At 36.6% G+C, this 15,470-nt stretch overlaps 1 protein-coding gene and 1 long non-coding RNA gene across 7 annotated transcripts in view; one reads left to right on the top strand and one right to left on the bottom strand.

Moving 5' to 3' along the window:
* Positions 1-15,470, top strand: part of LOC309475151 (uncharacterized protein) — a 343,736-nt gene that overhangs the window by 135,563 nt on the left and 192,703 nt on the right. For 2 of the 6 annotated variants that reach the window (XM_082137782.1, XM_082137784.1), the window contains exon 1: positions 11,186-11,695. The exons of the other annotated variants lie outside the window; for them this stretch is intronic. The gene's annotated coding sequence lies outside the window, so the exon portion shown is untranslated. Of the gene's footprint in view, positions 1-11,185; positions 11,696-15,470 lie in introns of those variants that run through there. 6 annotated transcript variants of the gene reach the window in all.
* Positions 2,761-15,470, bottom strand: part of LOC309475246 — a 42,663-nt gene continuing 29,953 nt past the window's right edge. Inside the window, exon 2 of the long non-coding RNA XR_014197571.1 lies at positions 2,761-3,294. This is a non-coding gene — a long non-coding RNA (uncharacterized lncRNA). The remainder of the gene's footprint in view (positions 3,295-15,470) is intronic.

A 15,470-nucleotide genomic window follows, 5' to 3' on the forward strand; every position in this document is an offset into this window, starting at 1 on the left:
CAAAGCAACCTTGTAGGTATCTCAATTGCAGGGAGGGAGGTGATCATCAGTCAGTTGGCCGATGACACCACTCTCTTCTTAAAAAATAGGGATCAAGTTGCAGTAGCTCTAGGGGTAATTGATGCATTCTCTAAAGCCTCTGGTTTATAAGAAATATTTCATTAAAAGGCAGGGTCTTGCTTACTAAAGCAGAAGGTTTATCTAGATTAACATATGCAGCATTAGCTCTACATTTGGACAATAAAACGTGTAAAATTATAGATAATCTTCTATTTAATTGTTTGGAGGAATCATACCCACCATAATAAAAAAAAACTGTTGTAATGAACACGTATTAAAATGGAGGTTTACAGTTTCTAGATTTTAAAACATTAAATCACACTTTTAAAATTAATTGGATGAAACACTTCTTAAAATGCCCCTCTTTAATTTGGAACTTTATCCCAAATGATATATTCTCCCAGCTGGGTGGCTGTAAGGGTGTGGCCAAGAACAGGCAGGACAGGTAGTAAATATATTCTATTTATTTCTTCCAAAAATAAATCATATACAGGGGCAGATATAATTAACGTAATTTCCAAAAATAAAGTCCATATAAAAATCAAAGACTTAAGATGGAAATTAACTGAATCTAACAAAAAAATAAAACAAACCTAGAAAATAAATAAATCTCCCCTGTTAACAAAATAACAAACAAACAAAAACACTAAAGATCAGCAGATCATGATGTTACTATGGCTGGACAGAACACCCCTCTGAGATTCACCACTGCTAGATATACTCTTTAGCCTCTACCAAACAAAAATAAGAGGTAAATATCAAAAGAAAACGTTCCCCAATTAAGAATAATAATTACAACAAAATATACACTGTATCGTACCTAACATAATACAATCAAATAATTAAAGCACAATACAAAAACTACTCCAAACAAACAGAACAAAATGAAACTGAATGAAACTAAATAAAAGATTCCCTCCGATTTGGATTACGATGGTACAGTCCAATTTCCTCCAGAACAGTACAAGTTTGGAGGCTAATGCCCCGCCTCTCCCTTTGTTTCCTGACACATGGAATGCGGCCGTTCACTCCATGGACCAGAAGAATCTAGGACTCAGGTAGAGTTTAACAGCAAAAGAGAATATAAGTAGTGTGCACCCTTCTATACATTCAAACTTTAATAAACTGTTAACTTGATAACTTGTCCTGTGTTTATTTCTTATACTAAGGGAATTTAAAAATAAAATAAACCCTATTAAATTAAACTTCAAAATAGACAATTTCAATCATGGTAGAGTTAAACTGTGAAGTGAGCTACGCACCCGTCACAGTGGCCCACAGTTTCTTTTGTTATGCAATTATAATATTGAAAAATTACCTGGAAAGCTCTCTTCATTCCACAAACACATTGTTCTGGCTTGGTCTCTTATTTATAAACAAACCTTTCTCCACATTCATATTTCATATGGAACAATCTTTATAAAAACAGGTCCTTATTTTCTCAAATCTGGCATGATAACAATATTACATTAGTTATTACATTGTTTAAAGGTTTTGAAAGGACCACCTATTTTTGATCCCACTCTAACAGTGGTGGGCAAGATTTGTCTAGCAAAAGGTCCATTCGTGCTCTCTTTCAGAGAGATGTTGTTACCAAATCTTATGTAATTACCTATTGGAGCAATTTTGTCAACATTGTGGACTGGAGAAAATTGTGGTTATTGCCACATAAATACCTTATTGTAAATAAAGTCAGAGAAGTCTCATTTAAATCAATTCATAGATTTTATCCAGTGAAAAGTTATCAAATTTTTTTTTTAAACCTGACATTGACATAAAATGTGATTTCTGTAATGCACAAGATGAAACTACTGTACACTTGTTTTGGGACTGTAACTATGCCAACATTTTTTGGAAGAGCTTTTGCAGGTTTATTATTCATTTTGTGTACCCTCATTTTTCTTTATTTTGGAAATGTTATATTTGGTTTTATTAATACGGAGAAAAACTTTGAAAAATAATTTTGCTTTATAAATCAATAACTTATCCTAGCAAAATTTCATATTCATAAATATACATTTTCTAATCATAAGCCATTCAAAGTTTTTCCTCAACGAATTTCATCAACGCCTTCAAACGCTTTGTTTCAGAGAATGCCAAAGCAAGGAAAACGTTGTCTTGTTGTGCTTTCTTTAAAATCCCCCTTTAAATTTAGTCGCATCTTCTTGTCCTAAAATGCTCTAATTGCTTGTATTTCATCTATTTATTTGTTTATCTTTTCTTTCTTGTATTATTATTGTACGTTTTGTCATGGGTTTTTTTTTCTTCTTTTTGTTTTGTTTTTCCTCTCCTCTGGTGGTTGTTCCTGTTCTTGTTTTACATTTTGGTACTATTGTTTTCTATTGTTCAATTGTATCTAATAAAGTAAAAAAAAGCGTCTCATTCATTGACAGTCATATAAACATTCAACTTGGGAACTTGGGTATCAAAATTATTCCGAGCTTCCCAGTTTATGCCCAGGGCTTTCATGTTCAATTTTTAACTGCAACTCATATTTACATGATTCTGAATGTTTGAAAAGGTGTCTCTGAAAAGTGAAGTTACTGCTAAGAAGAGCTTTTGTTTGCTGATTGCACTTCTGTTATTTTGTATCAAATGCAATCAAATTCAGACTTTTTTTAAGTGCGACTTAAGTGTCCAAAAACCTTCTGGGACCTGCACTGAATACTATTCCTGTTTTTTATTTATTTTATTTGTTAGTTACGATGAGAATTTAATCACATGAACACAACCTGCTCGCAGGGCTAGATATGTAATGCTTGTGTCTCATTATATAATATTCAGCAGATTTTCAGTAGTTGGCTTCATATACAGCCGCTGTAGGGCTGGTGTAACCACAGTTGTGCCGAATGAAAAGGGTCTTTTTACTCTTAAAGGTGAAGGATCCAAGGATTGTTCACAACCGTACATTTGTGTGGTTTTCTTTTCTTTCTTTTTTTATGCTCAATTCATTTTTCTAATCATTTTATTATTCAATTTAATCATAATCATTTATAATAATCATTTAAACCATTTATATACTCATTTTATTGATTCATTCATTGATCAATTATTTTATTATTTTTCCATTGTTGTTTAGTTGTACCATTTTTTAGTTTCAAGGGTTATTTGTCTTCATGAGTAAGAGATCAGAGAATGTCTCCATTTCAAGGGTTTAAGGTCACAGGATGATGTTGTGAAGCAGTAATTTACACCACTATTGCTTGTGTTATAATAACACTTGTTGTATTTGTGCTGGTTAGACGAAGTCATAGCATTGAAACACACAACTAAGATTATTCAATAAACTCTGCTCATTTTACCATCACTTTGTCTCCTGCTTTCTGCTCTTCCCTGCTTCCTCCATCTGCCTCTTGGGCTGATAAAAGACTGTTAATACAGTTTTGGGTACTAGACCTGTATGAGCCATTTTCATGCAATTATATATCTGTCCATTGGGTGGCGCTCTGATATGGTATATTAAGGGTAACTAGACAACAGGTTATAATAGAGAGTGGGAGGAAGGAAGACTACCGAAAGCTTGGAAAGAAGCTATAATAATTCCTTTAAGAATGCAGGGAAAAGACCCTTCAAACCCTCTAATCATAGACCAATAGCTCTTACATTGAATGTCTGTAAAATTATGAAAAGGATGATTACGGAACGGTTGACATATTTATTGGAAAAGAGAGGAATAATATCTAAATGTCAAAGTGGTTTTAGAAAAGGAAGAGGAACAATGGATCCCATTGTATGTTTGGAAAATAAAACTAGAAAAGTGCAGATAAATAAAGAATCTGTAATAGCATATTCTTCAATGTCGAGAAGGCTTATGATATGATGTGGAGAGAGGGACTTTTGATAAAACTAAAATAATGAATATAGGTGGAAGAATATACAATTGGATACAATATTTTATGGCAAACAGAAATATCCAGGTAAGAATAGGGAATGAAGTGTCAAATAGATTCCAGAAAATGGAAACACAAGGGAGTGTAATAAGTCCATTATTTTTTTCTATAATGATCAATGATGTTTTTAATCAAGTACAGCAAGATATAGGTAGATCTCTTTTTGCAGATGACGGGGCTCTCTGGAAAAGAGGAAGGAATATTTTGTATATTAATAGGAAGATGCAAGAAACAATTAGACAAATGGGCATATGATTGGGGATTCAAATTCTCAGTGGAGAAAACTAAGACAGTAATTTTCTCAAGAAAAAGGGTCGTTCCAGAAGTGAGTCTGAAGATGTATGAGATCGTTGGAGAGGGTGAAGGTTTTAAATTTTTTAGGTATTTATTTTGATACGAAACTTACATGGGATGAACATATAAACAAAATAGTGGGGAAATGTCAGAAGGTGTTAAACATCATGAGATGTTTGTGTAAGTGGAGGGCAAATATTTCTTCATTAAAAACAACAATGATAATAATAATAATTCATTACATTTTATATAGCACTTTTCTCTGCACTCAAAGCTCTTTACATAGAAGGGGGAATCTCCTCAACCACCACCAATGTGCAGCAACACCTAGATGAAGCAGCCATATTGCGCCAGAACGCCCACCACACATTATTGGTGGAGAGGAGACAGTGATGAAGTATAATCATCAATCAGTATATATCAGTATATATGGGGATGATTAGGAGGACATGATGGACAGAGGCCAATTGGCAAATTTGGCCAGGATGCCGGGGTTAAACCCCTACTATTTTCCAAAGGACATCCTGGGATTTTGTATGACCACAGAGAGTCAGGACCTCAGTTTAACGTCTCATCCAAAGGACGGTGCTTTTTTTGATAGTATAGTGTCCCCATCACTATACTGGGGCATTAGGACCCACACAGACCACAGGGTGAGCGCCCCCTGCTGGACTCACTAACACCTCTACCTGCAGCAACCTGGTTTTTCCAGGAGTCTCCCATCCAGGTACTGACCAGGCTCAACCCTGCTTAGCTTCAGTGGGCAACCAGTCTTGGGCTACAGGGTGATACGGCTGCTGGCTACAGTAGTCAGATACAGTAGTCAACTACAGAACTACAGTAGTCAACATTTGAAGTGGATCAAAAATGTTAATCAATGCTGTCCTAAGACAAGAACGGGTTTTGTTCAAAATTCATGTATAACTTTGATGAAAGGTTTTGATCCACTTCAAATGTTGACTAGGCTACTGTATTTATGTGGCACTGATCCGGTCTGTATTTGATTATGGTAGTGTGGTATATCATATGGTATATATAGCCTACCTTGTGGAAAAACTCAATAAAATACAAGCTCAAGCTATGAGACAGTGTTGTGGAGCAGTAAAGATGACACCCATTCCAGCTTTACAAGTCTTGCTGAGAGAGATGCCACTATAAATTAGAAGGAAACAATTAATGATCAATTACTGATTAATTCAGCAGAAAAAGTTTTATGATTCAAATTCTGATTGGAGAGAGGATGAAACCCAGAACAACAGCAGCTTTACTTAAAATATTTGGAGAACACAACTACTAGTGCTTATTCTTTAGGTACTAGTGCCTATTCTTTAGATACTACCTTTTTAAAAGATACTAGTACTTATTCATTAGATATTTGTACTTATTTCAATAGGGACTAGTAACTATTCTTTTGTTACTAGTAACAAATTAATATTTTTTGCCATTGACTTCTATGGGGATCTGTCATTCAGATATCAACTATTCAGTTCTGACTAGTGTATTCCAATTGTGACTAGTACATATATATTAGATACTAGTAGTTATTTATTAGGTACTAGCTTACTAAGGCCATACCTGCAGGTGTACGGATCAAATGGAGTCAACGGGGAAAACGCGCGGTGGTGGGACATGCTTTTACATCAACAGAAGGTGGTGTACTGATGTAACTGTGTTAAGGAAGATGTGCTGTCCTGATGTGGAAGTGCTTTTCATTAACTGTAAGCCGTTCTACTCGCCGCGGGAGTTTTCCTCGCTCGTTCTCATCAGTGTTTACATTCCACCGCAAGCACACGTGAGTACGGCGCTGCAACAGCTGGCTGATCTGATCACAGAAACAGAACAACAACACCCGGACTCTGTTCTTATCATTCTCGGAGACTTTAATCAGGCAAAACTCACACGTGAACTGCCTAAATTCAAACAGCACATTACATGCCCCACCAGAGACAATAATATTTTGGACCATTGCTACACCACAACAAAGGATGCATATCGCTCCGTCGCCAGAGCAGCTCTAGGACTTTCCGATCACTGCCTGGTTCATCTTCTACCAACTTACAGGCAAAAACTTAAAACTGCTAAGCCAGTAATAAGGACTGTAAAGAGATGGACCAACGACACAGAGCAGGTCTTACAAGCCTGTTTTGAATGCACTGACTGGAGTGTTTTTGAAGCTGCTGCCAGCGATCTGGACGAGCTCACAGAGACTGTAACATCATACATCAGTTTCTGTGAGGATTTATGCATCCCTACCAGGACTTACTTATCATTCAACAATGATAAACCATGGTTCACACCAAAACTCAGACAGCTTCGTCAGGTCAAAGAAGATGCCTACAGGAGTGGGGATAGGATCTTGTATAATCAGGCCAGGAACACATTGACAAAGGAGATTGAAGTGGCTAAGAAGAGCTATGCCAAAAAGCTGGAAAACCAGTTTTCCTCCAACGACCCTGCATCAGTGTGGAAAGGCCTGAAAGACATTACCAACTACAAGACACCATCCCCCAGCATCGACAGCAACAAGCATCTTGCGAACGAGCTGAATGTCTTTTACTGTAGATTTGAGACCCCCGATCAGACACCCCATACCCGCCCTGACCATCTCTCTACACAGCCATCAACACCTCCAGCCATCCCCCTCCCCTCCCCCCTTGCACTTCAGATCAGTGAGGATAATGTGCGTCAGATCTTCAGGAAACAGAAGAGAAGGAAAGCACCAGGCCCAGACGGTGTTTCACCAGCCTGTCTGAAAACCTGCGCTGACCAGCTGGCCTCTATCTTCTCACTGATCTTCAACAGATCACTGGAGCAGTGCAAAGTCCCTTTCTGCTTTAAACGCTCCACCATCATCCCAATCCCGAAGAAACCAAAGATCACAGGACTCAATGACTACAGACCTGTTGCCTTAACATCTGTGGCCATGAAGTCATTCGAAAGACTGGTGTTAGCATATCTGAAGGACATCACTGGACCCTTGCTGGACCCCCTGCAGTTTGCCTACAGAGCAAACCGGTCTGTGGATGATGTGGTCAATATGGGACTGCATTACACCCTACAACATCTGGACAAACCAGGGACCTATGCAAGGATTCTGTTCGTGGACTTTAGTTCTGCCTTCAACACCATCGTCCCATCACTGCTCCAGACCAAACTGACCCAGCTCTCTGTCCCTAGCTCCATCTGTCAATGGATCACCAGCTTTCTGACAGACAGACAACAGCTAGTCAGAATGGGCAAAATCACGTCCGACAGCCGCACCATCAGCACCGGTGCTCCACAGGGATGTGTTCTCTCACCACTGCTCTTCTCCCTGTACACAAATGACTGCACCTCTAAAGACACCTCTGTCAAGCTCCTGAAGTTTGCGGACGACACTACTGTTATCGGACTCATCCGGAACGGTGACGAGTCTGCGTACAGACAGGAGGTGGAGCAGCTGGCTCTTTGGTGCAGTTATAACAACCTGGAGCTGAACACGCTCAAAACAGTGGAGATGATCGTGGACTTCAGGAGAAACCCCCCTGCACTCCCTTCACTCACCATCATGGACAGCACTGTGACTGCAGTAGAGTCATTCAGGTTCCTGGGCACCACCATCTCTCAGGATCTGAAGTGGGACACTCACATAGACTCTATTGTGAAGAAAGCCCAACAGAGACTGTACTTCCTGCGTCAGCTGAGGAAATTCAACCTGCCACAGGAGCTGCTCGTACAGTTCTACTCAGCTGTCATCCAGTCCATCCTCTGCACTTCCATCACCGTCTGGTTCGGCTCTGCTACCAAAACCGACCTCCGTAGACTACAGCGGATAGTTCGGACTGCTGAGCGAATCACTGGCACTACCCTTCCCACACTCAAAGTACTGCACTCATCCAGAGTGAGTAAAAGGGCTCGCAAAATCACTCTGGACCCGTCACACCCAGCACACTTTCTGTTTGAACTGTTACCGTCTGGTCGACGCTACAGAGCACCGAGCACAAAAACAACCAGACACAGGAAAAGTTTCTTTCCCCAGGCCATCTACCTCATGAACACTTAAATGTTCCCCTACTGTGGAACAAACATGTGCAATACTTCCCTCAGACATTTCATTATAGCACCTTATAACTTTATATATTTATAATTTATAATCTTTTATTTTTATTTTATTTTTATTTTTTCTATTTTTTATTTATACCTATGTTACTTGTCACTTGTCTTGTCACTTTGTATTGTATGTGTACTGGAAGCCACTGTCACCAAGACAAATTCCTCGTATGCGCAAGCATACTTGGCAATAAAGCTCTTTCTGATTCTGATTCTGATTCTGATTCTGAAAAGCAGTGTATATACACTCTCTGTCTGTCCTCCTAGACCTGAACATACCTCTGTCGGCACTCTCTGTTTCTCTGGGTTAAAGCCTAACAATTATAAAATTAGATCCTTTTTTTTAAGAGAGATTATTTCTACGTCTTATGTTATTTTCTACTGGAACAGTTTCTTTAATAATGTAAATTGGACTCAAGTTTGGTCATTACCTCAAAAATTCCTCCTTACAAATAAGGTTAAGGAAATCTCATAATTCATAGTTTATCCTACAAAGGTATTCCTACAAAACTTTAAAATTGATATTGATTTAAAATGTTCTTTCTGTGAATGCTCCATTGAAACAATTTCTCATTTGTTTTGGTCTTGCCAATATACCCAGTATTTTTGGAATAATGTCGAGGTTTTCATCGCTGATAATATTTTAAAAACATTTTCTTTATCTTATGTGATTTGGAAGGATGTTGGTTTTATTATAAATGTTATTTTTTTTATATATAAATTTCACATTCATAAATGCAAGTTTACAAAAGGCAAACCTCTTTTTATGGTGCTTGAAAAGGAAATAAAAATGTAGATGTGATGTCAAAATCTAAAAATAGTAAAGCAATTAAAACGATTAATATATGTTCCTCCTTTAACATTTTCACATAATATAAAAAATAAAATAATGAATGGTGCTGACCTGCAAAGTATATTTTCTGTATTTAAATTGCATTGTAATATCCTATGGAATTGGTATATGTATAATGTATATCTGTTTGTAAACTGATGCTTATATGTACCCTCTCGTCTTTTTATTATTATAATTATTTTTATTTCTTTATTTTATTTTATTATTTTTTTCTCCCTTGTTCCTTCTTGTTGAGGCATGTGAAATATTTTTGTTATATGAGATATGGCACTGTACATGCTACCTGCTGTTGACAATAAATTCAAATCTCTGTTGGCATGAAAAGGGAGAGGAGTAAAAAGAAAAGCGAAGAAAGGATTATCACTCGTCTCAGAATAGGATATACAGGGCTCAACAAGACACTTCATCTATTAGGTAGACATATAAATGGAATGTGTTTACATTGCAAACTACCAGAATCTGTCCAACATGTGATGATGGATTGTTATCAGTCGGCTACTGCTGGTCTTTCAAAGAGGGAAAGCTCATTTTCAGCCTACATCATAAAAATTGTCCATATTTATACGTAAATTCTGCTTTATGTTCCTTTTCAAGAAAATGCTCTGTGACCCTGTCGTACAATAGTGTATTTTCCAGTGACTTGACCAGTGTCCTCTCAATGGCCAGCAGAGTTAGGTATAATTGTATAAATGTAATAATATAATAAAGGTATAAATAATAATATAATAAAGTATAATAATACTACTACTACTAATATATTTTTTTTATTTTAATAATTATTTTTTAATCATTACTAATAATAATATAAAATATAATAATAATGATAATAATAATAATAATATAATAAAGATATAAATGTATAATTGTGTGAAATGTATTATGAAAATTGGCTAGCAATTTCGACAAGCAAATGCCAAGAAATAATTTTGACAAGAAGTTTGTCTTTCGGCTTTACTTGCAAAGAAATCCGCGATGGGACTGAGCTCGAACAGCTTCAGCATCAGCGACTTTTTATTGTATGAAATTGCTGTCAATCAAAAGGAGACGCAGCCTTTCGACAGACCCTCCAATCATCACGCAGAAGCCCGGAGTCCAGGCCAGCCCACTCCTCATTCACCCTGGCTCTGCCCCAGAGACGCTGAGCGTCCGTGGGCGGGACATAATCGCAGGATTTATCCAATAACCGTCTAGTTTCGAAGCACTGAAAAAACTGTTCAAAGCAGCCCCATAGAAGTCGATGGACGCTGGGCTTCATAAACAGGGAAATGCACTGTGACGCTTCGGGAATGTATGAGTCAGCCGACCTGCTATATGTAACTGATTCTGAACGAACTCGTCTTTGAGATGAACGTGTTCTAACGCATTTTTAGTCAATAAAAATGTTAACACAATAGTACATATTTGACCATTCATTTTTTTTACATTATAGGGGAAGCCGAGCTTCCCTTTCAGTCTTAAAGAAATCCCCACTGATTGTTATGTATATGAAAAGGAAATGAAGGTATTAATAGAAGTACTAGAAACATTTAAACTAAACCTTTAACTAAAACTATAAAAAATATATATCTTCCCCTACATTCTGCCAAATCTTCTGATCAACACTCCCGTTCGCAATATTTTTTTTCCCCAGGATGGTAGGGGAAGACTCATGAATATTCATTAGGGAAGTCCTCCCTGATTGGTCTGATGACCTACCCCTAACCCCACCCCTAAACCTAACCGTCACTGGGGATCTGATGACCTACCCCTAACCCCGCCCCTAAACCTACCCGTCACTGGGGTTAAGACCAATCAGGGATGACTTCCCTAATGAATATTCATGAGTCTTCCCCTACCATCCTGAAAAAAAAAAAAAAAAAAATGAAAAAAAAATCGCCTCCCGTTTAGTAGGTGGCGGTAAAGCACCGCAAAACATAAGAAGAAGAAGAAGAAGAAGAAGAAGAAGAAGAAGATGAAACTGAAACTGCGAACCATACCCCCTCCCCCCCCTTAAAAAACTTTTAAAAAGTAGGAAGTAGAGACGAGGAGCTGATCGTACGAGAGTTCCGTGAATCTGGGGAGTTTAAGCCTATAATAGCATATTACCGCTGAATCAGTGTGGTATACTTAAATGTTAGGTGTAATAAGTTTTGTGAAGACTGGTTAATTTTGTTTGAGTATTTGAATACGCTGTATAAGAGTTGTATTTAAGATTTAGGCCTATTTCCTTCAGATGCGCAGCATAGCTTCTTTCGTTATTGTTTGTGACTGAAAGCGATAAACCAGACGGCTAGCTGCTAACTGGTTATTGACTGCAAACATTCAGTTTAGTTTAGTTTATTCGTGTATGTGACTGATTTCTGAGAACCGAGAAACTCTGGACCAGGCAGCACTCAATATCCCCGCGGTCACCGAGGAGAGAAGCGCGCCGCCCCTGTGCAGACTAACGGGACCGAGGAGACTACAGGACTATCAGCCGCTTCTAGGGGGGAAACCGAGGAGTTCATCCGCCTTAAAAACAGGCGTTCAGGTGATCTGTTGATTTATTTTGGTTCATTAGAATGAAGAGGCCATTTCAAGGTTTTTCATCCACACACACACACACACACACACACACACACACACACACACACACACACACACACACACACACACACACACACACACACACACACACACACACACACACACACACAGTAAAAATTACCCTACCCACGTGATCTACGAGCCCAATACTTACAATACATTTAAATTAAATGTAATCAAACGGTTTGTGATTTTGCTTATTTTATTTTAATATCTTATATTATGTATGATCTCTTACCTTGGTGTTTGTTTCTTTTGTTCCTCATTGTTTACTCATGGTTGCTCATTCTATTCTTTTATTTTGCCATTTTCTTCTGGACAGTGGCTGGGTCATTCCTACTATTCGGTGCCATTTCAGCTTGGTAAATTTCTATCAAAAAAGTTAAAATTTCCATGATTTAATAATTTTATCTGAAGAATGGGTTTTTACCCTACAAGAAAAATATATTGGTCCAGCTCAGGAAATGACTCTTTAATAATTTTGACCAAATTCTTCACACATGCAAAGGCCAAATGTCCAATGTTACAGGACATTCTCATATCAATTAATAAATGTTTTGAATTCACAGTTATTGAAATATTTACATTTTCTAAGAGCTAAAATGTCCCTCACTTTACCCTGCAAATGTATTTTAACAAAGTGTTCATCAACAAGCATTATCTTGAAAAAAGTTGTATTTTAAGGCACAGTGGTAATTTCAACACATTTCTTTTAGAATAAAAAGACATTTCAATGGAATTTTGTCCCATTTTTAAATCATTTAATTTTGCCATTTCGTTCCCTAAAATTAACCACAAAGATATGCATAACATTTGTTGAACTTATTTTATTAACTTAAAAAACACACAGAGGTAACAGGGTGGACAGAGGGGTAACAGGGTGGACATCACACCACTGAACAACAATAAATGTCATCAACTCATTTACCCTGGCACCCCCTGAAGAAGAAAGACACATGTCCACATCAACATTCAAACTTACATTTTTTTTCAGATAACTTAAAATTCACACTTAAACATATTTATATAGTATACACTCAAAAAATTATTTTTGCCTCTTGTTAAATTTAATGAATTAAAATAAGCTAAAGTAGCACGATTGTTTAATATTTTGTCACAACTTTAGGTAAATTTAGGGATTAAAGTGTTATTTTATGTGTTTTTCTGTAAATGGAAAGATGTTGTTTGTTAATGTTAGTGTTTAATATTCAGTTATGTTAGAAACTTAGAGGACTTTCTGTAATGTTTTTGAATTTTGTGGTTACCAATTACCATTATGCAGAAGAGTGTAGCGTCGCTGCTTTTCTGCGGAAGACAACGGTGCGATATCCTGAAAAATACATACATACCATTTAAGCTACTCTTTCTTGAAGGTATATAACAAATAAATGTATAATACATTAATTATAAGTACCAATTCAAGCTGTAAACACTTATTTATTTAGCATTTACACCCACTCTGTTACAATATGTCCACTCTGTTACAATATGTCCACCCTGTTACAATATGTCCATCCTGTTACTGTGCAAAACAGGAGGGACATTTTATGCTAAAGTTAGCCATTGCTACTCATGTGATGAAAAACAAGCTAGTGTGCAGTGATCACTGAGGAAGATTTTTAACCTGTTTATTAACCATATTTTCAAAATTACAAACAATTATCAGTTTCCACTAGGGGTGTGCCGGTTTCAGAATTGGTGATGACGGTTATGACGTGAGTCAAATGTGACGGTTCGTAACATAACGGGTGTTGCGACATTCGTCTGTTATAGGACAACTTAGTTTGAATAAACGAGCAGACACTGATTAGCTACTTGCTCTATGTTTATTTAAAATGAACAGCAAGACAACTAGCAGTGAATGTGCTTTCCATTAAATTAATCACACACAGTAGGCTTCTTTCACGCATAGTGGTCACTACAGTGGACAGCTATTAAAAAAGCATTTTCTTGAATTTGCACGGGTTTTTATGGCAAAGTTGCACATCAGCCTCTTCATTGGACCCTGGTGCATCATCCTATAAATTGCAACCAAGTGGCAAGCCTTTGTGTTTCGATTTTTTTTCCCCCTCCAAGCCAAGATGGCCATGGGTCAGTCAGACATGCCAAGTTGCTCCGGAATATCCACCCATTCCTTCTATCCTAGGAGACTCTTGTAGGTAAAAAAAATATTGCAGCATCAAGCAATATCTAATGAGTCATATCACAGTAAAATTTTCCAAGTTTTGATTTTAGATTGAGAGAAAACTCTGATTAATCACATGTCCACTGTAGTGGACGTCATGCATCAATTGCTATATTTCAGCTACAATTCATAATTATATTGTGAATATTGTTTTTGAAATTTAAAACTTAACTTAATCTGCAGTGACTTTTTTTACTGTAAATAAATGTACTTGTATTATTAGAATGTAATTTTCATTGACATCGAAAAAAGTCATGTGATTACATAATGTATGACACTTTACTTGTTAGATCAAAAAGTAATCTGATTTAGTAATGCATGTTATTGTAATGCGTTTTTTTACTCATAACATCAAAAAGTAATCTGATTACGTAATGCATGTTACTTGTAATGCGTTTCTTTACTCATAACATCAAAAAGTAATCTGATTTAGTAATGCATGTTACTTGTAATGCGTTTCTTTACTCATAACATCAAAAAGTAATCTGATTACGTAATGCATGTTACTTGTAATGCATTTCCTTACTCATAACATCAAAAAGTAATCTGATTATGTAATGTGCATTATTGTAATGCATTTCTTTACTCATAACATCAAAAAGTAATCTGATTACGTAATGCATATTACTTGTAATGCGTTTCTTTACTTGTTACATCAAAAAGTAATCTGATTAAGTAATGCACATTACTTGTTGTTAATTACTTGTTAGATCAAAAAGTAATCTGATTAGGTAATGCATGTTACTTGTAATGCATTACCCCCAACACTGATCATTTCAGATGAGATTGAAAAAAACATATCGCTAGGTTTTCTCAGAGGAGGGCTATGATAGAAATGTGCATGTCCATCTTGAACATAATCAGCATTATCAGCTAATAAGGGTAAATCTCCATACTCTGGTGCACTGGAGGGAGCATCTGATTGGTTTCCACAGTTGTACCGGTACCTTGACAGGCTGTAGAAAATTCGGATGGAATCACGTCCTCATGTTCTGATATCAAAGATACGCGAAGTGCAACTTGTATGAAGTTGTATGAAGCCTTTGCAATATTTACATTTATATTTTTTGTATATATTTTATAGTTTTCACATGATTTGATATAATTGTATTGATTAGTTTGTTAAATTCACATACTTTATCTGTTTGATTATTGTCTTATATTTAATATAGTATATCTTAAGTTTAAACCATAACCGCATGCTGTCCACTCAAGTGGACATCTGAAGATCTCTTTGAAAAATTTGTAAAAAAAAAAAATCAATTCTTGTTTTTCATGCCCTAAGACCAATAAAAACACATAGGAAAAAAATCCTGACTGAGGTTATCATAATTCATGCATGAAAAGGTTAACAAATCCTTAACAAAAACCTCCTATGTCACTATGGAAAATGAATCGCCTAAATAAAAATAATAATATTTGTGTAGTGTTCAATGTTGTTATCGATAGAGATACGCGGATGGGGTATTATTTCATACGCAACCGCATCACAAAACTCCTCATCCGCACCAACGTTTTTTGACCAAATTTCAAA

This window comes from Leuciscus leuciscus (assembly GCF_965113295.1).
Source record: "Leuciscus leuciscus genome assembly, chromosome: 15".
Classification (NCBI taxonomy): Eukaryota; Metazoa; Chordata; class Actinopteri; order Cypriniformes; family Leuciscidae; genus Leuciscus; species Leuciscus leuciscus.